The sequence below is a fragment of the Bos taurus genome, chromosome 19, assembly GCF_002263795.3.
Source record: "Bos taurus isolate L1 Dominette 01449 registration number 42190680 breed Hereford chromosome 19, ARS-UCD2.0, whole genome shotgun sequence".
Lineage (NCBI taxonomy): Eukaryota > Metazoa > Chordata > Mammalia > Artiodactyla > Bovidae > Bos > Bos taurus.
The window spans coordinates 6453647-6479151 of record NC_037346.1 but is presented as its reverse complement, the minus strand read 5'-3'; the positions used below and the strand labels follow the sequence as shown (position 1 = coordinate 6479151).

General features: G+C 40.0%; 1 long non-coding RNA gene across 1 annotated transcript in view; it reads left to right on the top strand.

Moving 5' to 3' along the window:
• The window catches only part of LOC132342984 (uncharacterized), a 40380-nt gene extending 14875 nt beyond the window's left edge, over positions 1-25505 (top strand). The window contains exons 2-3 of the long non-coding RNA XR_009491613.1: positions 16231-16366; positions 25279-25505. This is a non-coding gene — a long non-coding RNA (uncharacterized lncRNA). The remainder of the gene's footprint in view (positions 1-16230; positions 16367-25278) is intronic.

The following is a 25505-nucleotide window of genomic DNA, read 5'->3' as shown; positions in this document are numbered from 1 at the left end:
GAAGGTGAAGGACAGGAAAGTCTGGCATGCTGCAGTCCGTGGAGTTACAAAGAGTTGGGCATAACTTAGCGACTAAACAACAATACAAAGTCCAAGAATCATAGAATTTTGGTGCTCAAATATGCTTTTTAAGATGTCTGGATATCTCTCTCATTTCTTAGAGGATGAAAATTGATGCCCAAAGACAATGGACTCTAGTCATTTTCCCTCACAAACATTCATCTCTAACAAATTCCTACTGGCTGTTCCCAATCCTATAGCTTGGAACCTGAAAAATAAGAGTGCTCTCCTCTGGCTACATGGTGCTGACCATCAAGTATTAAGTGATGTAAGGTATTTCAAGATATGACACAATACATTTGAAACATTATGAGTAAAAGCTGGAGGAAGGGACTCAGGAAGCTTTCACTAGAGGATGTGACATTGAGCTCAGTCTGAAGAAGTGCAAGTCTTTTGTAGTCTCAGAAAGTAAAGCTAACACTGTAGACAGGAATCAAAACACAAGCAATAATATAAACATGAACTAAGACAGCCATTGGCAGTAAGCTTTTACAAAGTAGCAGCAGTTTCAGACCACCTGCTTTGGGTATGAATGGCATTTCTTTAATATCAATCCATACCTGAACAAAAATAAACTTGAAGGTGACAGATGAATTCACTTCTTCTGACATATTATTTGCTAGACAAAAACATCTAATAATACAATACAGATGTGAGTTTCTAAGAATTCTCTTCTTCAAAAGTTAAAGAAAGAAAGAAAACACGAATGGGCATTAATTGCTTAATTCAGATTTGTAAGGAAGAATACAATGGTTATGTCCAAGGTGGCTAAGCAGAGAAAGTGGTGGAAGAGGGGCAGATGTATTTTAAATATTCTAATTCACAACAATTTAGGGTGTGAACATTATCCCATTTAAGGGATGAGAAAAATCAAGGCTTAGAGACATAAAGCAATGTTGTCAGTGTGCACAGAGCCAAGAGGTGCTGAGTTCTGTGTTTCAGTCATCTTCACTGTGAGTGTTCTTTCTATTGATATTATGTGACTGCTTTTCCCAGGAACCCTGGGATAGCAAGGCAGTGATACCTGGACATTCATAAAAATCAAGAAAAGTTATCTAAAGAGCTTTAAAAAGGGATTTGTACAATCCCATGGTTGAGGGTTATAAAAGAAATAAAGCTTGTGAAAGATAGGCAAAGTTTTTTCCCCCAAAATTTTACCATGAAAAATTTCCAATATATAGAAAAGTAGAAAGAAATGTACAGTGAAACAGAATGTATATCTATCCACCATCTAGATTCTACAGTTAACATTTTGTTATTTTTCCTTTATAAAGATGGTTATATTTTTAAAAAATAAAATTCTGACTATATAAAAACCAGAAATTATAGGGATAATATCAAGTCTACCAAAATTATAAAGCTGTGAGTACCACACCATAAGTTCCACAAAGTCAAGACCATGTTTGTTTGTTTATCTCTGTGTACTGAGTGATCAGTGTGACTCTGGGCACAGAGTTAGCCTTTGATAAACCTTTGTTCAATGAATGGATGACATAATCCAAGTGAGCAAAAGTGGGATTCAGATGAAGAAGCTAAGATAGTATGCTCTCGGGAAAGGTTAATAAGAGAGGAAAACATGTCCCATAGATGGAAGGAAAACAATTCACTAGGGATCAGTTCATCAAAGGATATAGTCAGCAGAGTAAACATAAGAAAAAACTTAAGCTAGCGCTTTTGCATAGCCTAGTACATTTCAAGAGAGTGTGAAGAGGTTAAACTAACATGATGAAACTCAGCAGAAATTAGTGTGAAGTCTTTCATGTTAGTTAGTGATCAATTACACAGGTAGAGGAAAGGAGCTGTCACTTGGTAGAGTTTATATATTTAAAACATGGAAGAAGAGTGGGAAGGAAATTGATTATTATGAGCCAGTTGAATGAATATGAAGTTTAAAAAGATAAACCAGACTTAGCAGTAATAGGGAAGATATATACGTTACAAGAAGGAATAGTCTCACTGTATTCTGAGTATGCCTCTCACATTGGGATCTATATAGTGCTACTAAATGAATTTTATATGTCTACTGGAATAGAGGAGGGAGGTGATTCAGATCAGATCAGATGAGATCAGTCGCGTCCGACTCTTTGCGAAACTATGAATCGCAGCACACCAGGCCTCCCTGTCCACCACCAACCCCCAGAGTTCACTCAGACTCATGTCCATCGAGTCAGTGATGCCATCCAGCCATCTCATCCTCTGTCGTCCCCTTCTCCTCCTGCCCCCAATCCCTCCCAGCATCAGAGTCTTTTCCAATGAGTCAACTCTTCGCATGAGGTGGCCAAAGTACTGGAGTTTCAGCTTCAGCATCATTCCTTCCAAAGAAATCCCAGGGCTGATCTCCTTCAGAATGGACTGGTTGGATCTCCTTGCAGTCCAAGGAACTCTCAAGAGTCTTCTCCAACACCACAATTCAAAAGCATCAATTCTTCGGCGCTCAGCCTTCTTCATAGCCCAACTCTTACATCCATACATGACCACAGGAAAAACCATAGCCTTGACTAGATGGACCTTTGTTGGCAAAGTAATGTCTCTGCTGTTCAATATGCTATCTAGGTTGGTCATAACTTTCCTTCCAAGGAGTAAGTGTCTTTTAATTTCATGGCTGCAGTCACCATTTGCAGTGATTTTGGAGCCCAGAAAAATAAAGTCTGACACTGTTTCCACTCTTTCCCATCTATTTCCCATGAAGAGGTGGGACCGGATGCCATGATCTTCGTTTTCTGAATGTTGAGCTTTAAGCCAACTTTTTCACTCTCCACTTTCGCCTTCATCAAGAGGCTTTTGAGTTCCTCTTCACTTTCTGCCATAAGGCTGGTGTCATCTGCATATCTGAGGTTATTGATACTTCTCCTGGCAATCTTGATTCCAGCTTGTGTTTCTTCCAGTCCAGTGTTTCTCATGATGTACTCTGCATATAAGTTAAATAAACAGGGTGACAATATACAGGCTTGATGTACTCTTTTTCCTATTTGGAACCAGTCTCTTGTTCCATGTCCAGTTCTAACTGTTGCTTCCTGACCTGCATACAAATTTCTCAAGAGGCAGATCAGGTGGTCTGATATTCCCATCTCTTGAAGAATTTCCCACAGTTTATTGTGATCCACACAGTCAAAGGCTTTGGCATAGTCAATAAAGCAGAAATAGATGTTTTTCTGTAACTCTCTTGCTTTTTCCATGATCCAGCAGATGTTGGCAATTTGATCTCTGGTTCCTCTGCCTTTTTTAAAACCAGCTTGAACATCAGGAAGTTCATGGTTCACATATTGCTGAAGCCTGGCTTGGAGAATTTTGAGCGTTACTTTACTAGGGTGTGAGATGAGTGCAATTGTGCGGTAGTTTGAGCATTCTTTGGCATTGCGTTTCTTTGGGATTGGAATGAAAACTGACCTTTTCCAGTCATGTGGCCACTGCTGAGTTTTCCAAATTTTCTGGCATATTGAGTGCAGCACTTTCACAGCATCCTCTTTCAGGATTTGGAATAGCTCAACTGGAATGCCATCCCCTCCACTAGCTTTGTTCCTAGTGATGCTTTCTAAGGACCACTTGACATCACATTCCAGGATGTCTGGCTCTAGGTCAGTGATCACACCATCATGATTGTCTGGGTCGTGAAGATCTTTTTTGTACAGTTCTTCTGTGTATTCTTGCCATCTCTTCTTAATATCTTCTGCTTCTGTTAGGTCCATACCATTTCTGTCCTTTATTGAGCCCATCTTTGCATGAAATGTTCCCTTAGTATCTCTAGTTTTCTTGAAGAGATCTCTAGTCTTTCCCATTCTGTTGTTTTCGTCTATTTCTTTGCACTGATCGCTGAGGAAGGCTTTCTTATCTCTTCTTGCTATTCTTTGGAACTCTCATTCAGATGTTTATATCTTTTCTTTTCTCCTTGGCTTTTCACTTCTCTTCTTTTCACAGCTATTTGTAAGGCGTCCCCAGACAGCCATTTTGCTTTTTTGCATTTCTTTTCCATGGGGATGATCTTGATCCCTGTCTCCTGTACAATGTCACGAACCTCATTCCATAGCTCATTAGGCACTCTATCTATCAGATCTAGGTCCTTAAACCTATTTCTCACTTCCACTGTATAATCATAAGGGATTTGATTTAGGTCATACCTGAATGGTCTAATCGTTTTCCCTACTTTCTGCAATTTAAGTCTGAATTTGGCAATAAGGAATTCATGGTCTGAGCCACAGTCAGCTCCTGGTTTGTTTTTGCTGACTGTATAGAGCTTCTCCATCTTTGGCTGCAAAGAATATAATCAATCTGATTTCGGTGTTGACCATCTGGTGATGTCCATGTATAGAGTCTTGTCTTATGTTGTTGGAAGAGGCTGTTTGCTATGACCAGTGCATTTTCTTGGCAAAACTCTATTAGTCTTTGCCCTGCTTCATTCCGTATTCCAAGGCCAAATTTGCCTGTTACTCCAGGTGTTTCCTGACTTCCTACTTTTGCATTCCAGTCCCCTATAATGAAAAGGACATCTTTTTTGGGTGTTAGTTCTAAAAGGTCTTATAGGTCTTCATAGAACCGTTCAACTTCAGCTTCTTCAGTGTTACTGGTTGGGGCATAGACTTGGATTACTGTGATATTGAATGGTTTGCCTTGGAAATGAACAGAGATCATTCTGTCATTTTTGAGATTGCATCCAAGTACTGCATTTTGGACTCTTTTGTTGACCATGATGGCCACTCCATTTCTTCTGAGGGATTCCTGGCTGCAGTAGTAGATATAATGGTCATCTGAGTTAAATTCACCCATTGCAGTCCATTTCAGTTTGCTGATTCCTAGAATGTCGACATTCACTCTTGCCATCTCTTGTTTGACCACTTCCAATTTGCCTTGATTCATGGACCTGACATTCCAGGTTCCTATGCAATATTGCTCTTTACAGCATCGGACCTTGCTTCTATCACCAGTCACATCCACATCTGGGTATTCTTTTTGCTTTGGCTCCATCCCCTCATTCTTTCTGAAGTTATTTCTCCACTGATCTCCAGTAGCATATTGGGCACCTATATTCTTACCTTGAGAACCCCATGAACAGGGAGGTAATTAAAAGTCAGAAAATCATTGGCAATTAGAATCGTTAAAGGAACATGATATTTTTAGACTAAGGGGGCGAGAATAAGGGAGATCATGAAAATTATCTTCAAATATTTGAAGGACTGAAAGAAAGGCCTTTCAGAATGGCAGCTAAGCTGACTATATATACATATGTATACATAATAATATAGTCTTATTTTATATTTGTAAAATATATACACATAAATGCATACATAAGAATTAAAACATAAAGATTTTCACACGAGAGTTGCTATACCTTGTGGGCCAGAAACAGACAGCAAATGGATGAGATAGACTTGAGAGAGAGCTAGAAGTCAGGACTCCTGTGGAAGAACCCAGCTGTAAAGATGGGGAGAACAATACAGATGATCCATGTTCAGAGTTTATCTATCTCTGGTGTCTCTCATGAGAGTAAACACCAATACAGTATACTAACACATATATATGGAATTTAGAAAGATGGTAACGACAACCCTGTATGCGAGACAGCAGAAGAGACGCAGATGTATAGAACAGCCTTTTGGACTCTGTGGGGGGAGGGGATGATTTGGGAGAATGGCATTAAAACATGTATAATATCATGTAAGAAACAAACCGGCAGTCCAAATGCAGGATACAGGAAGCTTGGGGCTGGTGTACTGGGATGACCCAGAGGGATGGTATGGGGAGGGAGGTGGGAGGGGGGTTCAGGATGGGGAACATGTGTACACCCATGGCGGATGCATGTTGATGTATGGCAAAACCAATACAATATTGTAAAGTAAAAAAAAAAAAAAAAAGTGGCCAGGGTAATTAATCACTGTTGACCGCACACACATGTACACCAGGGGTAGAAGCAACTTCTTCGAGATGAGAAGAGTGACTATGGGCACTTCAGGCAGACACACAAGCAAGTTCTAGGTTAGGTGATGTAGGAGATGATCCCTGGAGACCTGGCTAATGGTGCTGTGGGCCTGCCCCTCCCAGTGGAAACCTGGGGACAGTGAGCCTCAGCAGTAGTTCCCACACCTCCTTTAAAGAAGCAGAAAGTTGACTTGCAGTCTCAATTGCAAAAATGAACATCAAATGAGGAAACACCAAATGTCTAAGATAAGTCTATAGTTTAAAAATGGATAATAAATTCAATAAGCAAAACTTACACCCAAAGAAATAAAGTTAATGGAACAATTAAAACTATGGTTGTGGAGAAAGAAATGGCAACCTACACCAGTATTCTTGCCTGAGAAATTCCATGGTCAGAGGAGCCTGGCGGGCTACACTCCACAGAGTTGCAAAAGAGTCGGATATGACTAGCAACTAAACAACAACGAAAGAACTACGCTTGTGGAAATGGAATAGATATGTTATTATTATTTCTGAGAACAAAATGCTAAGGCCAATTGAGGAAAGTAGCAGGCAGTTAGACTTCATCACAAAGCAAGGTAAGAACTTTTCAAATAATTATGATCATCCTATGCTGGACTTCAATCAAGCCTGTACATATAAGCTCTGGCCTTGGCAAAATATTGGCATTTTAATTAAAAACTCAGTTAAAGTCATAGAGACAACAATTTAATAACAATAACAAGAAAAATAATTAGCCAAGAGACTAAATTAATTGACCCAGATACCAGGGAAAAGGGATAGATAACCTATGATCAATGAATCTGGTATAAAGTAGCCCTACAGTATCTATTTCTTCAAATAAATCTAACCACCATCAGTGCAATATATATAATCTTTATTTTTACCAGAAAATTGACAGACATGGTATTCATTGAATTTTCATTCAAGTGAAAGTGGAGAGTGAAAAAGTTGGCTTAAAGCTCAACATTCAGAAAACGAAGATCATGGCATCTGGTCATGGGAAATAGATGGGGAAACAGTGGAAACAGTGTCAGACTTTATTTTTGGGGGCTCCAAAATCACTGCGGATGGTGACTGCAGCCATGAAATTAAAAGACACTTACTCCTTGGAAGGAAAGTTATGACCAACCTAGATAGCATATTCAAAAGCAGACACATTACTTTGCCAACAAAGGCCCGTCTAGTCAAGGCTATGGTTTTTCCTGTGGTCATGAATGGATGTAAGAGTTGGACTGTGAAGAAGGCTGAGTGCCAAAGAATTGATGCTTTTGAACTGTGGTGTTGGAGAAGATTCTTGAGAGTCCCTTGGACTGCAAAGAGATCCAACCAGTCCATTGTGAAGGAGATCAGCCCTGGGATTTCTTTGGAAGGAATGATGCTAAAGCTGAAACTCCAGTACTTTGGCCACCTCATGCAAAGAGTTGACTCATTGGAAAAGACTCTAATGCTGGGAGGGATTGGGGGCAGGAGGAGAAGGGGACAACAGAGGATGAGATGGCTGGATGGCATCACTGACTCGATGGACGTGAGTCTGAGTGAACTCTGGGGGTTGGTGATGGACAGGGAGGCCTGGCGTGCTGCGATTCATGGTGTCACAAAGAGTCGGACACGACTGAGCGACTGAACTGAACTGAACTGAAGGAATCCAGCTAATAAATAAATACATAAGTGTAAGTGGTGATAATCTCCAGAATGAAAATAAAGATGGGTAAGGGGCTAGAGGATAATGTGTGATCAGTTTTGTGGGTTTGGTTGGTTTTGGATGTGTTAGGAGACATTTGAGAAGAGACCTGAGTGAAGTGAGGTGGAGGATTAGCCACCTACACTCTGTACCAAATGTATCAACATTTCTTATCTCAGAGTTTCAGTGTGTCTGGGGCCTGAGTGAGGCTGAGCTGGTCCTGGTATCTGGCTCTGCAACTCTATGAGGCTGCTGCTGCTGCTAAGTCACTTCAGTTGTGTCCGACTCTGTGTGACCCCATAGATGGCAGCCCACTAGGCTCCTCTGTCCCTGGGATTCTCCAGGCAAGAATACTGGAGTGGGTTGCCATTTTCTTCTCCAATGTATGAATGTGAAAAGTGAAAGTGAACTCGCTCAGTCATGCCAGACTCTTAGCAACCCCATGGACTCCAGCCTACCAGGCTCCTCGGTCCATGGGATTTTTCCAGGCAAGAGTACTGGAGTGGGTTGCCATTGCCTTCTCCGTGTGAAGCTATAGTCAGTGTCTTCTGGGACTGCAGTCCTTGCAAACCTGCAGGACAGAGAAAGATTCTCTTCAATCTCATTGAGAATGTTGTTGGTAGGACTCAGTTCACCCCAGCCTGTTAGGCAGAGAGCCTCAGCTCCTGACTGGCTGCTTGTCAAAAGGTCACTCTCAGGTCTTTGTCATATCATCCCCTCCAGACAGTAGATCACAAATGGTAACTTTCTTCATCAGAGCAAGTGAGGAGTGCCAGAGTGAGCAAGGACATCACATCTTTCACAACCTATTCTCTGAGTGACATCCCATCACTGTTTCTCTTCTTACAGCAGGTGCATTCTGATCTGTTCTTCAGTGATTACTCAACCCCACCAGCAAGTTACAAACTAAAATGAGATGTGAGGAAACAGCCTCCCTAGCAGTCCCTCTCCAGGAACCTTGCACCTTGGCTTCACAATCACATTTCTTAGCTTGTAATTGAAAATGAATGCTGTTTATAAGAGCTTGAAGTAGCTGGGAGGAGAGAGGAGCCAAGCAGTGAAGTGGAGGGAGAGATTCTACTTGGATGCTTTCAGCAACCCAGCAATTATTCAACACTGGCCTGAAATCAGGTTCCCAATGCGGAGTGCTATTCATTGTCCCTGGGAAAATGAAACTCCACATTCATTAGTAAGCAGAATTCATGACCACTTAGAAATAGACCCTCCTAAGCTTTTGACATAGAACAAAAGTTGCTCTGTGTCCTTCGCTGAGCTCTAAGTATCATTTTTGTCCTCCTTGGTTTCCATTGGCTTTCTCCCAGTTTATGAACCACTAGAAAGGAATCAAGTAAAGTGGATAGGAGAAAATGGGCTTAATCACTGCCTCCACCGTCATCAACCTCCATATCTGTCCATAGGGGACTCATGTTTTCTTAACTTCCAGGATCTTGGTCTGCAAAAGAAAAGCTCCTTTCTTCTTATCCTGCATTAGCTCCTCTCTCCCTTTAAGTAGCTACATCAATAACACCTTCCTACTGTGTGGACTTCTAGACAGCCTGTATAAGTCCTTCAAAGATGTCCAAACAGAATGAAGAAGCAAAAATAATTTCTGTAAAAATTTTAAGTAATAGAATTAAGCAAAAATAACAAAGACCAAACCATTCTAGTTGTTAAAAATTCTAAAAATCTGATGGAAATGAAGAAGATGATGGGTGACTAAGACAGGGAGATCACCTTCCTTCCTACAGATTCATCAAAAATTCATCTAAATATGGAACAACTCCTACAGAACAATGTCTGAATGCTAGCAGAAGACACCAGACTTCCAAATAAGCAAGTCAATCTGCTTAGAATGAGGTAGGGCAAAAGATAAAGATAAAAAGGAGACAAAGGATTTCAGGACAGGGACTTGTGCCCCAGGAAGGGAGTCATGAAGGAGGACAAGTTTCCACACCCTCAGAAATCCCCTCACAGGCCAGGTCAGGGTGGAGGTTTGGAACCTCAGAGGGGAGAGCAACAACAGGTGCTCAGAAGGCAAAATGGAGAGAAATCACTACAAAGATTGTTGTGAACAGCACTTTGCACTCAAAAAGTGACTCTTGTCCCTCTACCTCCTGTGGAAATGGGGGCGGGTTGTCAAGGCTTGGGTGTTGGTATCAGACTCCAGGGAGAGGACCAGAGTTGGCTGCCATGAGGATACTCTGAGGGGACTAGTGCAACAGCTGAGAAAGTACAGGAAAAAGACTGGGAATCCCAGAATGGCAAGAGGTCATTGTTGCTGTGCCACACTAATTCTGTGTGTTAGCAGACAGCTGAGTGCACAGCAGTAGACTTCAAAACCCCAAACTGGCAAAACTGGTCTGAGTTCCAGTGGGTGGAATTAGACACTGTGGTTTACAATCCCAGAATGAGAAGCATAAGCCTCAGACACTGCCAAAGCCAGAGAAAGCGCCTGAGGCAGTGGACAAAACATCACTGATGCAGTCCTGACCCCAGAGGTGGCAGTTATCACCAGGTTGTGAGCAGGCACAAGTTGCTGACCACTCTTTGCTGAGAGTCTATGTAGCTTGGCTGTTTCTAGGGACCCGTGACCAGGGGCCAATTCCTCTTGGAGAGAGCCTGACGCCCTCAGAATGTAACAACATCCAGCAGGTCTTTACCGGCACAAGCATTTCCCAGTACATCCCAAGTGTGGCTGCCATACCCCTCCTTCTCCCTAGCCAGATTGAGCAAGTGAGCCCTAATAAGCCTTGGCCTTTGCCCCCTCATGTCTGGGCAAGGGACAGTCACTGGAGGATGACATACAAGCAGAGCTGGGCTCAAAACCAAAGCGGAACAATAGGGACTGTGTGACTGAAGAAGGGAAAAAGAATTAGCTACAGCAGCCACAGGTTCAGCAGACCAAATATCCACAATTAGTGTGACTGTGGATGTTAGGGGCAACTGTAGGGTTTGGGAGAAGATATGAATTGGAGTGGGCTTCCCAGGTGGCGCTAGTAGTAAAGAACTCAACTGCCGATGCAGGAGACATATGAGACACAGGTTCAACCCCTGAGTCGGGAAGATTCCCTAGAGGGGGGCATGACAACCCATTCCAGTATTCTTGCCTGGAGAATCCCCATGGACAGAGGAATCTGGAAGGCTACCATACCTATGGTCACAAAGAGTCAGACATGACTGAAGCGACTTAGAATGCACACACAAGCTGGAGTAAGGCCAGATCTATGACTGAGTGGACTTCAAACTGCCCATAAGAGGGGCACACTATATTTCTTCCTAGAAATATTGGAGGACTTAAGTGTGAGTTTCTCTGAATGTTCTGGGCTCTTGAGGATTGCTTTCACCAATAGTCTTGGGGTTTTGTCTTCTGTACTGTGTGGCTTGTAATATCTTGGTACTTCAGTAAGGGGTTAGGCCTGGACCTTTAAGGTAGTGAAAGGTTGTTGGTGAATCACGCGAATACACCGGGATTCTTGGCCCCCGGAGGAGAAGAATTCAATCCGGGGCCAGAGACGAGGCTCGATCGCTCAGAGCTTTTGTGTAATAAAGTTTTATTAAAGTATAAAGGAGATAGAGAAAGCTTCCGACATAGGCATCAGAAGGGGGCAGAAAGAGTACCCGCTTGCTAGTGTTAACAGTGAGGTTATATAATCCAAAGAATGTCTGGAGGTTGTAAAGACCTCATCAGACCTACTCCCATAATTTACATTATAAGATAACAAAAGGTTTAATCCAGAGACTGTCCTTAGGCAAGATACATTATTGTTATATAATCCTAAGGAATGTGGAGAAAGAAAAAAAGTTTGTCCTTTCTTCCTCCTTGAGAATTTCAGACCCCTCTGTCCTTGGGGACCCCTAGACTCCTTATCAACCGGCCTAGGAAATGACTCTCTCAGTAGGAGACCTGAGTCCAGGACTTTGAACCACCAGAGAACTCCTGACCCCCGTGGAACATTAATCAATGAGAGCTCTCCCAAAGGCTTCCATCTCAACACTCAAGACCCACCCAAAGGGCAGCAAGCTTCAGTGCCAGATGCCCCATGCCAGTACATCAGCAAAACAGGAGCACAACCCTACACATTAGCAGATAGACCATACCAAAGCCATCAGTTCAGTTCAGTTGTTTAGTCTTGTCCGAATCTTTGTGACCCCATGAACCGCAGCATGCGGTCCATCACCAACTCCCAGAGACCACCCAAACCTATGTCCATTGGGTCAGTGATGCCATCTAACCATCTCATGCTCTGTCATCCCCTTTTCCTCCTGCTCTCAATCTTTCCCAGCATCAGGGTCTTCTCAAATGAGTCAGCTCTTCGCATCAGGTGGCCAAAATATTGGAGCTTTAGCTTCAACATCAGTCCTTCTAAAGAACACCCAGGACTGATCTGCTTTAGGATGGACTAGTTGGATCTCATTGCAATCCAAGGGACTCTTAAGAGTCTTCTGCAACACCACAGTTCAAAAGCATTAATTGTTCTGACTCAGCTTTATTTATAGTCCAAGTCTCACATCCATACATGACTACTGGAAAAACCATAGCCTTGACTAGATGGACCTTTGTTGACAAAGTAATGTCTCTGCTTTTCAATATGCTGTCTAGATTGGTCATGACTTTCCTTCCAAGGAGTAAGTGTCTTTTAATTTTATGGCCGCAGTCACCATCTGCAGTGATTTGAGAGTCCCAAAAAATAAAGTCAGCCACTATTTCCACTGTTTCCCCATCTATTTGCCATTAAGTGGTGGGACCAGATGCCATGATCTTAGTTTTCTGAATGTTGAGCTTTAAGCCAACATCTTCACTTTCTTCTTTAACTTTCATCAAGAAGCTCTTTAGTTCTTCACTTTCTGCCATAAGGGCTGTGTCATCTGCATATGTGAGGTTATTGATATTTCTCCCAGCAACCTTGATTCCAGCTTGTGCTTCCTCCAGCCCAGCATTTCTCATGATGTACTCTGCATATAAGTTAAATAAGCAAGGTGACAATATACAGCCTTGACGTACTCCTTTTCCTATTTGGAACCAGTCTGTTGTTCCATGTCCAGTTCTAACTGTTGCTTCCTGACCTGCATACAGGTTTCTCAAGAGGCAGGTCAGGTGTTCTGGTATTCCCATCTCTTTCAGAATTTCCCACATTTTATTGTGATCCACAATCAAAGGCTTTGGCATAGTCAATAAAGCAGAACCCATAAACACCTCAAAACACACTACTGGACATGGTGCTGCCTTTCAGAGAGACAAGATCTAGCTCCATCCACCAAAATATAGGCACAAATCTCACTATCTGGGAAACCTTCACAAGGCACTTGAGCAGTCTGTTCCCCAAATACAACCTTCCAACCTGCAGAAAGGAGACCCAAACAAAGTGAATTAAACATAATGAAAAGACAGAATAACATGCAGCAGATGAAGGAACATGGTAAAAACTCACAAGACCAAACAAATGAAGATGAAATCACAATCTATTTGAAAAAAATTCGAGTAATGATAGTGAAGATGATCCAAAATCTTGAAAATAAAATGGAGGCACCGATGAATAGACTGGAGGCATGGACTGAGAAGATGCAAGAAATGTTTAACAGAGACCTAGGCAAATTAAAGAATAAACAATCAGCAATGAATATCATAATAACTGAGATTAATAATACACTAGAGGGAACCAATATCAAAGTAATTGAAGGAGAAGAATGGATGAGTGAGCTGGAAGTTAGCATGGTGGACATAACTGATGCAAGGCAGATTAAAGAAAAGAATAAAAAGAAATGAGGACAGTTCTCAGAGATATCTAGGTAACATTAAGCATAACAACATTAGAATTAGGGGTACCATCAGAAGAAGACAAAAGGAAAGGGCATGAGAAAATATTTGAGGAGATTATAGTAAAAAAAACTTGCCTAAAATGGGAAAGGAAACAGCTACCCAAATCCAGGAAACCTAGAGAGTGCCATACAGGATAAACCCAAGGAGAAATATGCCAGGACACATATTAATCAAACTAACAAATGTTAAACACAAAGAAGAAATATTAAAACCAGCAAGGAAAAAACAACAAATAACATACAAGAGGATCCACATAGGGCTAATAACTGATCTTTCAAGAGAAACTCTGCAGGTCAGAAAAAAAGTGGTAAGATATACTTAGAGTGATGAAAGGAAAAAACCTACAACCAAGATTACTCTATCCAGCAAGGATCTCATTCATATTTGAAGGAGAAATCAGAAGCTTTACAGACAAGTAAAAATTGAGAGAATTCAGCACCATCAAAACAGCTTTAACACAAATGCTAAAGGAACTTCTCTAGAGAGAAAACAAAAGACAAAGGCCTGCAAAAACAAACCCTAAACAAGAAATGGTAATATGATCATACATATCAATAATTACCTTAAGTATAAATAAACTATATGCTCAGTCAAAAGACACAGATTGGCTGAATGGATACAAAAATAAGACCCCTATATATTGTGTCTACAAGAGACTCACCTCAGACCTAGGGACACATACAGACTGAAAGTGAGGGGATAGAAAAAGATATTACATGCAAACAGAAATCGAAAGAAAGAGGGAGTAGCAATACTCACATCAGATACAATAGACTTTAAAATAAAGACCACTACAAAAAACAAAGAAGAATGTTACATAATGATAAAAAGATAAATCCAAAAAAAAAAAAAAATAGCAATTATAAAGACATATGCACCCAACATAGCAGCACCTCAATATATAAGGCAAATTCTAACAACTATTAAAGGGGTAATCAACAATAACAATAACACAGTAATAGTTGGAGACTTTAATGTCTCACTCACACCAATGGACAGATCATCCAGATATAAAATTAATAAAGAAACATAAGTTTTAAAAGATACATTGGATCAGTTGAAACTAATTGATATCTACAGGGCATTTCATCCAATTACAGTAGATTTCACTTTTTTTTTTTCTCAAGTGCATGTGAAACATTCTCCAGAATAGACTGCACCTTGGGTCACAAATCAAGCCTTGGCATATTTAAAAATACTGAAATAATTTCAAGCATTATTATGGTCACAACACTATAAGATTAAACACCAGCTACAGGTGAAAAAAAAATCTATAAAAAACACAAACACATGGAGGCTAAGCAATATGCTTCTGAAAAACCAATAGATCACTAAAGAAATTAAAATATACCTAGAAATAAATGACAATGAACACATGACAACTCAAAGCCTACAGGATGCAATAAAAGCAGTGCTAAGAGGAAAGTTTATAGCAATACAAACCTATCTCAATAAACAAGAAAAACATCAAATAAACAACCTAAACTTACACCTAAAGCAACTAGAAGAAGAAGAACAAAGAAACCCTCAAAGTTAGTAGAAGGAAAGAAATCATAAAGATGAGAGCAGAAATAAATGAAAAAGAAATAAAGGAGACAATAGCAAAGACCAATAAATCTAAAACCTGTTTTTTTGAAAAGATAAACAAAACTGAGAAACCATTAGCCAGATTCATCAAGAAATGAGTTGATGAGGGAGAAGACTCAAATCAATAAAATTAGAAACAAAAAAGTTAGAAATTACAGCTCAGAACTACAAAGGATCATAAGACATTATTATGAGCAGCTATATGCTGATAAAATGGATAACCTCAAAGAAATCAACAAGTTCTTAGAATAGTGAACCAGGAAGAAATAGAAAATATGAACACACCAATCACAAGCAGAGAAATCAAAAGTATAAAAAAAAAAAGAAGCCTTCCAACAAACAAAAGCTCAGGGCCAAATGGCTTCACAGACAAATTCTACCAAAAAAGTTTGGAGAAGAGCTAACATCTATACTACTCAAACTCTTCCAGAAAATTGCAGAGGAAGAAAAACTCCCGAAGTCATTTTATGAGGCCACCATCACCTTGAATCAAAAACCAGACAAAGTTGCCACACAACAAAAAGACAAAATTATAGACCAATACCTCTGATGAACATAGATGCAAAAATTCTCAACAAAATTCTAGCAAACAGAATCCAACAACACACTAAAAGGATCATACATCATGATCAAGTGGGCTTTTCCCAGGGATGCAAGGATTCTTCAGTACACTCAAATCAATCAGTATGATACACTATATTAACAAATTGAAAGGTTAAAAACTATACGGTCATTGCAGAGAAAGCCCTGACTAAAAACCAATTTATGATAAAAAAAAAAAAAAAAACTTTCCAAAAAGTAGGTATAGAAGGATCATTTCTCAACCTAATAAAGGTATACAACAAACTCCCTGCAAACATAATTCTCAGTGAAGAAAAGCTGAAAGCCTTTCGTCTAAAATCAGGAATAAGATAAGGGTGACCACTCTTGCCACCATTATGTAACATAGTTTTGGAAGTCCTAGCCACAGCAATCAGAGAAGAAAAAGAAATAAAAGGAATCCAGAACAGTAAAGAAGTAAAACTGTCACTGTTTGCAGATGACATGATATTTATATTATACATAGAAAACACTAAATATTCCACCAGAAAATTACTAGAGCTAATCAATGAATATAGTAAAGTCACAAGATATAAAATTAATACACAGAAATTCCTTGCTTGCTGTGCAGGTGCAGGAGGGCCTACAGGAGCTATCCCACGTTGAAGGTCAGCAAGGGCAGCAGTGAGGAGTTACCCCTCGTCCAAGGTAAGGAGCAATGGCTGCACTTTGGTGGAGCAGCTGTGAAGAGATACCCCACGCTCAAGGTAAGAGCCAAGAGAGACAGTAGGTGTTGCAAGAGGGCATGAGAGGGCAGACACACTAAAACCATACTCACATAAAACTAGTCGATCTAATCACACTAGGATCATAGCCTTGTCTAACTCAATGAAACTAAGCCATGCCCGTGGGGCAACCCCAGACGGGCGGGTCATAGTGGAGAGATCTGACAGAATGTGGTCCACTGGAGAAGGGAATGCCAAACCACTTCAGTATTCTTGCCTTGAGAACCCCATGAACAGTATAAAAAGGCAAAATGATAGGATACTAAAAGAGAAACTCCCCAGGTCGGTAGGTGCCCAATATGCTACTGGAGATCAGTGGAGAAATAACTCCAGGAAGAATGAAGGAATGGAGCCAAAGCAAAAAGAAAACCCAGCTGTGGATGGGACTGGTGATAGAAGCAAGGTCCTATGCTGTAAAGAGCAATATTGCATAGGAACCTGGAATGTTAGGTCAATGAATCAAGGCAAATTGGAAGTGGTCAAACAAGAGATGGCAAGAGTGAATGTCGACATTCTAGGAATCAGTAAACTGAAATGGACTGGAATGGGTGAATTTAACTCAGATGACGATTATGTCTACTACTGTGGGCAGGAATCCCTCAGAAGAAATGGAGTAGCCATCATGGTCAACAAAAGAGTCCGAAATGCAGTACTTGGATGCAATCTCAAAAACGACAGAATGATCTCTGTTCGTTTCCAAGGCAAACCATTCAATATTACAGTAATCCAAGTCTATGCCCCAACCAGTAACGCTGGAGAAGCTGAAGTTGAACGGTTCTATGAAGACCTACAAGACCTTTTAGAACTAACACCCAAAAAAGATGTCCTTTTCATTATAGGGGACTGGAATGCAAAAGTGGGAAGTCAAGAAACACCTGGAGTAACAGGCAAATTTGGCCTTGGAATACAGAATGAAGCAGGGAAAAGACTAATAGAGTTTTGCCAAGAAAATGCACTGGTTATAGCAAACACCCTCTTCCAACACCACAAGAGAAGACTCTACACATGTACATCACCAGATGGTCAACACCGAAATCAGACTGATTATATTCTTTGCAGCCAAAGATGGAGAAGCTCTATACAGTCAACCAAAACAAGACCAGGAGCTGACTGTGGCTCAGATCATGAACTTCTTATTGCCAAATTCAGACTTAAATTTAAGAAAGTAGGGGAAACGACTAGACCATTCAGGTATGACCTAAATCAAATCCCTTATGATTATACAGTGGAAGTGAGAAATAGATTTAAGGGCCTAGATCTGATAGATAGAGTGCCTGATGAACTATGGACTGAGGTTCGTGACATTGTACAGGAGACAGGGATCAAGACCATCCCCATGGAAAAGAAATGCAAAAAAGCAAAATGGCTGTCTGGAGAGGCCTTACAAATAGCTGTGAAAAGAAGAGAAGCGAAAAGCAAGGAGAAAAGGAAAGAAATAAGCATCTGCATGCAGAGTTCCAAAGAATAGCAAGAAGAGATAAGAAAGCCTTCTTCAGCGATCAATGCAAAGAAATACAGGAAAACAACAGAATGGGAAAGACTAGAGAGCTCTTCAAGAAAATTAGAGATACCAGGGGAACATTTCATGCAAAGATGGGCTCGATAAAGGACAGAAATGGTATGGACCTAACAGAAGCAGAAGATATTAAAAAGAGATGGCAAGAATACACAGAAGAACTGTACAAAAAAGATCTTCACGACTCAGATAATCACGATGGTGTGATCACTGACCTAGAGCCAGACATCCTGGAATGTGAAGTCGAGTGGGCCTTAGAAAGCATCACTATGAACAAAGCTAGTGAAGGTGATGGGATTCCAGTTGAGCTCTTTCAAATCCTGAAAGATGATGGTGTGAAAGTGCTGCACTCAATATGCCAGAAAATTTGGAAAACTCAGCAGTGGCCACAGGACTGGAAAAGGTCAGTCTTCATTCCAATCCCAAAGAAAGGCAATGCCAAAGAATGCTCAAACTACCACACAAACGCACTCATCTCACACGCTAGTAAAGTAATGCTCAAATTCTCCAAGCCAGGCTTCAGCAATATGTGAACTCTGAACTTCCTGATGTTCAAGCTGGTTTTAGAAAAGGCAGAGGAACCAGAGATTAAATTGTCAACATCTGCTGGATCATGGAAAAAGCAAGAGAGTTCCAGAAAAACATCTATTTCTGCTTTATTGACTATGCCAAAGCCTTTGACTGTGTGGATCACAATAAACTGTGGGAAATTTTGAAAGGGATGGGAATACCAGACCACCAGACCTACCTCTTGAGAAATCTGTATACAGGTCAGGAAGCAACAGTTAGAACTGGACATGGAACAACAGACTGGTTCCAAATAGGAAAAGGAGTACGTCAAGGCTGTATATTGTCACCCTGCTTATTTAACTTATACTCAGAATACATCATGAGAGACGCTGGACTGGAAGAAACACAAGCTGGAATCAAGATTGCCAGGAGAAATATCAATAACCTCAGATATGCAGATGACACCACACTTATGGCAGAAAGTGAAGAGGAACTCAAAAGCCTCTTGATGAAAGTGAAAGTGGAGAGTGAAAAAGTTGGCTTAAAGCTCAACATTCAGAAAACGAAGATCATGGCATCTGGTCCCATCACTTCATGGGAAATAGATGGGGAAAGAGTGGAAACAGTGTCAGACTTTATATTTTTGGGCTCCAAAATCACTGCAAATGGTGACTGCAGCCATGAAAGTAAAAGATGCTTACTCCTTGGAATGAAAGTTATGACCAACCTAGATAGCATGTTCAAAAGCAGAGACATCACTTTGCCAACAAAGGTCCATCTAGTCAAGGCTATGGTTTTTCCTGTAGTCATGTATGGATGTGAGAGTTGGACTGTGAAGAAGGCTGAGCGCCGAAGAATTGATGCTTTTGAACTGTGGTGTTGGAGAAGACTCTTGAGAGTCCCTTGGACTGCAAGGAGATCCAACCAGTCCATTCTGAAGGAGATTAGCCCTGGGATTTCTTTGGAAGGAATGATGCTAAAGCTGAAACTCCAGTAGTTTGGCCACCGCATGTAAAGTGTTGACTCATTGGAAAAGACTCTGATGCTGGGAGGGTTTGGGGGCAGGATAAGAAGAGGACGACAGAGGATGAGATGGCTGGATGGCATCACTGACTCGATGGACATGAGTCTGAGTGAACTCCAGGAGTTGGTGTTGGACAGGGAAGTCTGGCGTGCTGCGATTCATGGGGTCGCAAAGAGTCGGACACGACTGAGCGACTGAACTGAACTGAACTGAACTGAACTGAACTGAAAGAGACGAAAGACCTTTGTGCAGAGAACTACAGGCTTGACCAAGGAAATCAAAGATGACACAAATAGATGGAGAGATATACCGTATTCTTGGGGTTCTCTAATAGCTCAGCTGGTAAAGAATCTGCCTGAAATACAGGAGACCATGGTTCAATTCCTGGATAGGGAGGATCCCCTGGAGAAGGGAATGACTACCCACTCCGGTATTCTGGCCTGGAGAATTCCATGGAGCTGTATCGTCCATGCAGTCTCAAAGAGTTGGACACCACTGACCGACTTTCACATTCACCATGTTCTTGGATTGGAAGAATCGATTTTGTGAAAATGACTCTATTACCCAAACCAATCTAAGATTTGATGCAATCCCTATCAAACTATCAATCGTATTTTTCACAGAACTAGAGCGAAAAACTTCACAATTTGTATGGAAACACAAAAGACCCGAAGCAATACCCAAAGCAATCTTGAGAAAGAGAAAGAGAGCTGGAGGAATTAACCTGCCTGACTTCAGGCTATACTACCAAGCTACAGTCATCAAGACAGAATAGTACTGGTACAAAATCAGAAATATAGACCAATGGAACAAGATAGAAAGCCCAGAGATAAACCCATGCTCCTATACTCACCTTGTCTTGGAAAAAGGAGGTTAGAACACACAATGGAGAAAAGACAGTTTCTTCAATAAATGGTGCTGGGAAAGCTGGATGGCTACATGTAAAAGAATGAAACTAGAATATTTCCTGACACCATACACAAAGCTCATAATAGATTAAAGACTTAAATGTAAGGCAAGAAACTATAAAGCTCCTAGAGGACAACATAGGCAGCACACTCCTTGACAAAAATCACAGCAAGATCCTCTGTGACCCACCTCCTAAAATCATGGAAATAAAACCAAAAATAAACAAGTAGGACTTAATTAAATTTAAAAACTTCTGCACAGCAAAGGAAACTATTAATAAGGCGAAAAGAGAACCCTCATAATGGGAGAAATTAATAGCAAATTAATCAACTGAGAAAGGATTAATCTCCAAGATATACAAGTAGTTCATTCAGCTCAATACCATTAAAATAAAGAACCCAATTAAAAAGGCGGCAGAAGACCTAAACAGACGTTTCCAAAAAAAAAAAAAAAGACATCTAATTAGCCATTAGATGGCTAATAAGTGCATAAAAAGATGCTTAACATCATTCATTATTAGAGAAATGCAAATCAAAACAATGAGGTATGATGTCACACTGGTCAGAATGGCCCTCATCAAAAATTCTACAAACACAGAGCAGAAATAAATGCAAAAGAAACAAAAGAGACCATATCAAAAATCAACAAAACCAAAAGCTGGTTCTTTGAAAGGATAAATAAAATGGACAAACCATTAGCCAGACTCATCAAGAAACAAAGGGAGAAAAATCAAATCAATAAAATTAGAAATGAAAATGGAGAGATCACAACAGACAACACAGAAATACAAAGGATCATAAGAGACTACTATCAACAATTATATGCCAATAAAATGGACAACCTGGAAGAAATGGACAAATTCTTAGAAAAGTACAACTTTCCAAAACTCGACCAGGAAGAAATAGAAAATCTTAACAGACCCATCACAAGCACGGAAATTGAAACTGTAATCAAAAATCTTCCAGCAAACAAAAGCCCAGGTCCAGATGGCTTCACAGCTGAATTCTACCAAAAATTTAGAGAAGAGCTAACACCTATCCTGCTCAAACTCTTCCAGAAAATTGCAGAGGAAGGTAAGCTTCCAAACTCATTCTATGAGGCCACCATCACCCTAATACCAAAACCTGACAAAGATCCCACAAAAAAAGAAAACTACAGGCCAATATCACTGATGAACATAGATGCAAAAATCCTTAACAAAATTCTAGCAACCAGAATCCAACAACACATTAAAAAGATCATACACCATGACCAAGTGGGCTTTATCCCAGGGATGCAAGGATTCTTCAATATCCGCAAATCAATCAATGTAATACACCACATTAACAAATTGAAAAATAAAAACCATATGATTATCTCAATAGATGCAGAGAAAGCCTTTGACAAAATTCAACATCCATTTATGATAAAAACTCTCCAGAAAGCAGGAATAGAAGGAACATACCTCAACATAATAAAAGCTATATATAACAAACCCACAGCAAACATTATCCTCAATGGTGAAAAATTGAAAGCATTTCCTCTAAAGTCAGGAACAAGACAAGGGTGGCCACTTTCACCATTACTATTCAACATAGTTTTGGCCACAGCAATCAGAGCAGAAAAAGAAAAGGAATCCAAATTGGAAAAGAAGAAGTAAAACTCTCACTATTTGCAGATGACATGATCCTCTACATAGAAAACCCTAAAGACTCCACCAGAAAATTACTAGAACTAATCAATGACTATAGTAAAGTTGCAGGATATAAAATCAACACACAGAAATCCCTTGCATTCCTATACACTAATAATGAGAAAACAGAAAGAGAAATTAAGGAAACAACTCCACTCACCATTGCAACGGAAAGAATAAAATACTTAGGAATATATCTACCTAAAGAAACTAAAGACCTATATATAGAAAACTATAAAACACTGGTGAAAGAAATCAAAGAGGACACTAATAGATGGAGAAATATACCATGTTCATGGATTGGAAGAATCAATATAGTGAAAATGAGTAAACTACCCAAAGCAATCTATAGATTCAATGCAATCCCTATCAAGCTACCAACAGTATTCTTCACAGAGCTAGAACAAATAATTTCACAATTTGTATGGAAATACCAAAAACCTCGAATAGCCAAAGCGATCTTGAGAAAGAAAAATGGAACTGGAGGAATCAACCTACCTGACTTCACGCTCTACTACAAAGCCACAGTTATCAAGACAGTATGGTACTGGCACAAAGACAGAAATATAGATCAATGGAACAAAATAGAAAGCCCAGAGATAAATCCACGCACATATAGACACCTTATCTTTGACAAAGGAGGCAAGAATATACAATGGATTAAAGACAATCTCTTTAACAAGTGGTGCTGGGAAAACTGGTCAACCACTTGTAAAAGAATGAAACTAGAACACTTTCTAACACCATATACAAAAATAAACTCAAAATGGATTAAAGATCTAAACGTAAGACCAGAAACTATAAAACTCCTAGAGGAGAACATAGGCAAAACACTCTCCGACATACATCACAGCAGGATCCTCTATTACCCACCTCCCAGAATATTGGAAATAAAAGCAAAAATAAACAAATGGGACCTAATTAACCTTAAAAGCTTCTGCACATCAAAGGAAACTATCAGCAAGGTGAAAAGACAGCCTTCAGAATGGGAGAAAATAATAGCAAATGAAGCAACTGACAAACAACTAATCTCAAAAATATACAAGCAACTCCTCCAGCTCAACTCCAGAAAAATAAATGACCCAATCAAAAAATGGGCCAAAGAACTAAATAGACATTTCTCCAAAGAAGACATACAGATGGCTAACAAACACATGAAAAGATGCTCAACATCACTCATTATCAGAGAAATGCAAATCAAGACCACTATGAGGTACCATTTCACACCAGTCAGAATGGCTGAGATCCAAAAGTCTACAAATAATAAATGTTGGAGAGGGTGTGGAGGAAAGGGAACCCTCTTACACTGTTGGTGGGAATGCAAACTAGTACAGCCACTATGGAGAACAGTGTGGAGATTCCTTAAAAAACTGGAAATAGAACTGCCTTATGATCCAGCAATCCCACTGCTGGGCATACACACTAAGGAAACCAGAAGGGAAAGAGACACGTGTACCCCAATGTTCATCGCAGCACTGTTTATAATAGCCAGGACATGGAAGCAACCTAGATGTCCATCAGCAGATGAATGGATAAGAAAGCAGTGGTACATATACACAATGGGGTATTACTCAGCCATTAAAAAGAATACATTTGAATCAGTTCTAATGAGGTGGATGAAACTGGAGCCTATTATACAGAGTGAAGTAAGCCAGAAGGAAAAACACCAATACAGTATACTAACGCATATATATGGAATTTAGAAAGATGATAACAATAACCCTGTGTACGAGACAGCAAAAGAGACACTGATGTATGGAACAGTCTTTGGACTCTGTGGGAGAGGGAGAGGGTGGGAAGATTTGGGAGAATGGCATTGAAACATGTAAAATATCATGTATGAAACGAGATGCCAGTCCAGGTTCAATGCACGATACTGGATGCTTGGGGCTAGTGCACTGGGACGACCCAGAGGGATGGTATGGGGAGGGAGGAGGGAGGAGGGTTCAGGATGGGGAGCACATGTATACCTGTGATGGATTCATTTTGTTGTTTGGCAAAACTAATACAATTATGTAAAGTTTAAAAATAAAATAAAATTAAAAAAAAATTCTACAAACAATAAATGCTGGAGAGGGTGTGGAGGAAAAGAAACCCTCTTGCACTGTTGGTGGGAATGTAAATAGATGGAGAAGAGTGTGGAGAGTCCTTAAAAAACAAGAAACAAAATTACCATATGACCGGACAATCCCACATTGGGAATATACCCTGAAGAAAACATAATTGAAAAAGATGCATGTATCCCAGTGTTCACTGCAGCACTGTTTACAATAGATAGGACATGGACACAACCTAGATGTTCATCGACAGACTAATGGATAAAGAAGTGGTGGTACATATCAATGTATACAGTGAAATATTATTCATCCATAAGAAGAAATGCATTTGAGTCAGTTCCAGTGAGGTGGATGAACCTACAGTCTATTACACAGACTGAAGTAAGTCAGAAAGAGAAAAACAAATATATTAATGCATATATAAGGAATCTAGAAAGATGGTGCTGATGAACTTATTTGCATGGCAGCAATGGAGATACAGACTTGTGAGAGAACAGACTTGTGGACACAGCGGAGGAAGGAGAGGGAGGGACGAATTGAAATATATACATTACCGTATATAAAATAGATAGCAGCGGGAATTGGCTGTATGATGCAAGGAGCTCAAACCCAGTGTTCTGTGACAATGTAGAGGGGTGGAATGGGACTGGAGGTGGGAGGGAGGTTCAAGAGGGAGGGGAAATATGTATACCTATGGCTGATTCATGTTGATGTATAGTAGAAGTTAACACAATATTATAGAACAATTATCCTCCAATTAAACATTTTAAAGAAAAATTCTAAAAATTCATTTGTTCTAAAAGCTCACTCTTTTGTTAAGAAATGGGTGGAACACAAGTAAATTTAGTGTAAATGAAAATTTAGTGTAAATTTAAAAATAAAGTGTAAATTTTTATATCATCTTTCTGCTGTAGGTTCAAATTGAGATCCTAGGGCTTAGGATTATTGTGCCACCATTGATTCATTCATTCATTCAGCAGAGAGTTTAAATGCTCTGTGTTCTCTATATTGAGTGTGTAGCTGGGAACAAGACAAAGTTCCCTTCTGTCTTGGAGTCTTTATGCATATACAAGGGTGAGCATGAAATGATCTAATGTGTGTGAAGTGTTCACCCTGTGATTTAGAAGTTGGTTAATATACATTCACTGTTATTAGGTATTACCTATCTCTGTGCTTTAACTCAAGATATCCCTTTTACCTCCTCAGGTTTCAAAGGAAATCCTCTGCATGTTTTTTCAAATTTCTGTCCAAATTCAACATATATCACAAGGCATTGGCTCACATGATTATGTCGACTGAGAAGTCCAAAAATATTTTGGAAACTGTTTTTAAGTAGTTTAATGACTTGAGTGATTTTTTTGAATATATGAGAAGATGGAAGACATTGGGCTCATAAAGTCTTTTGAAAAAATAAAAACAGCAAAATTCTGTAA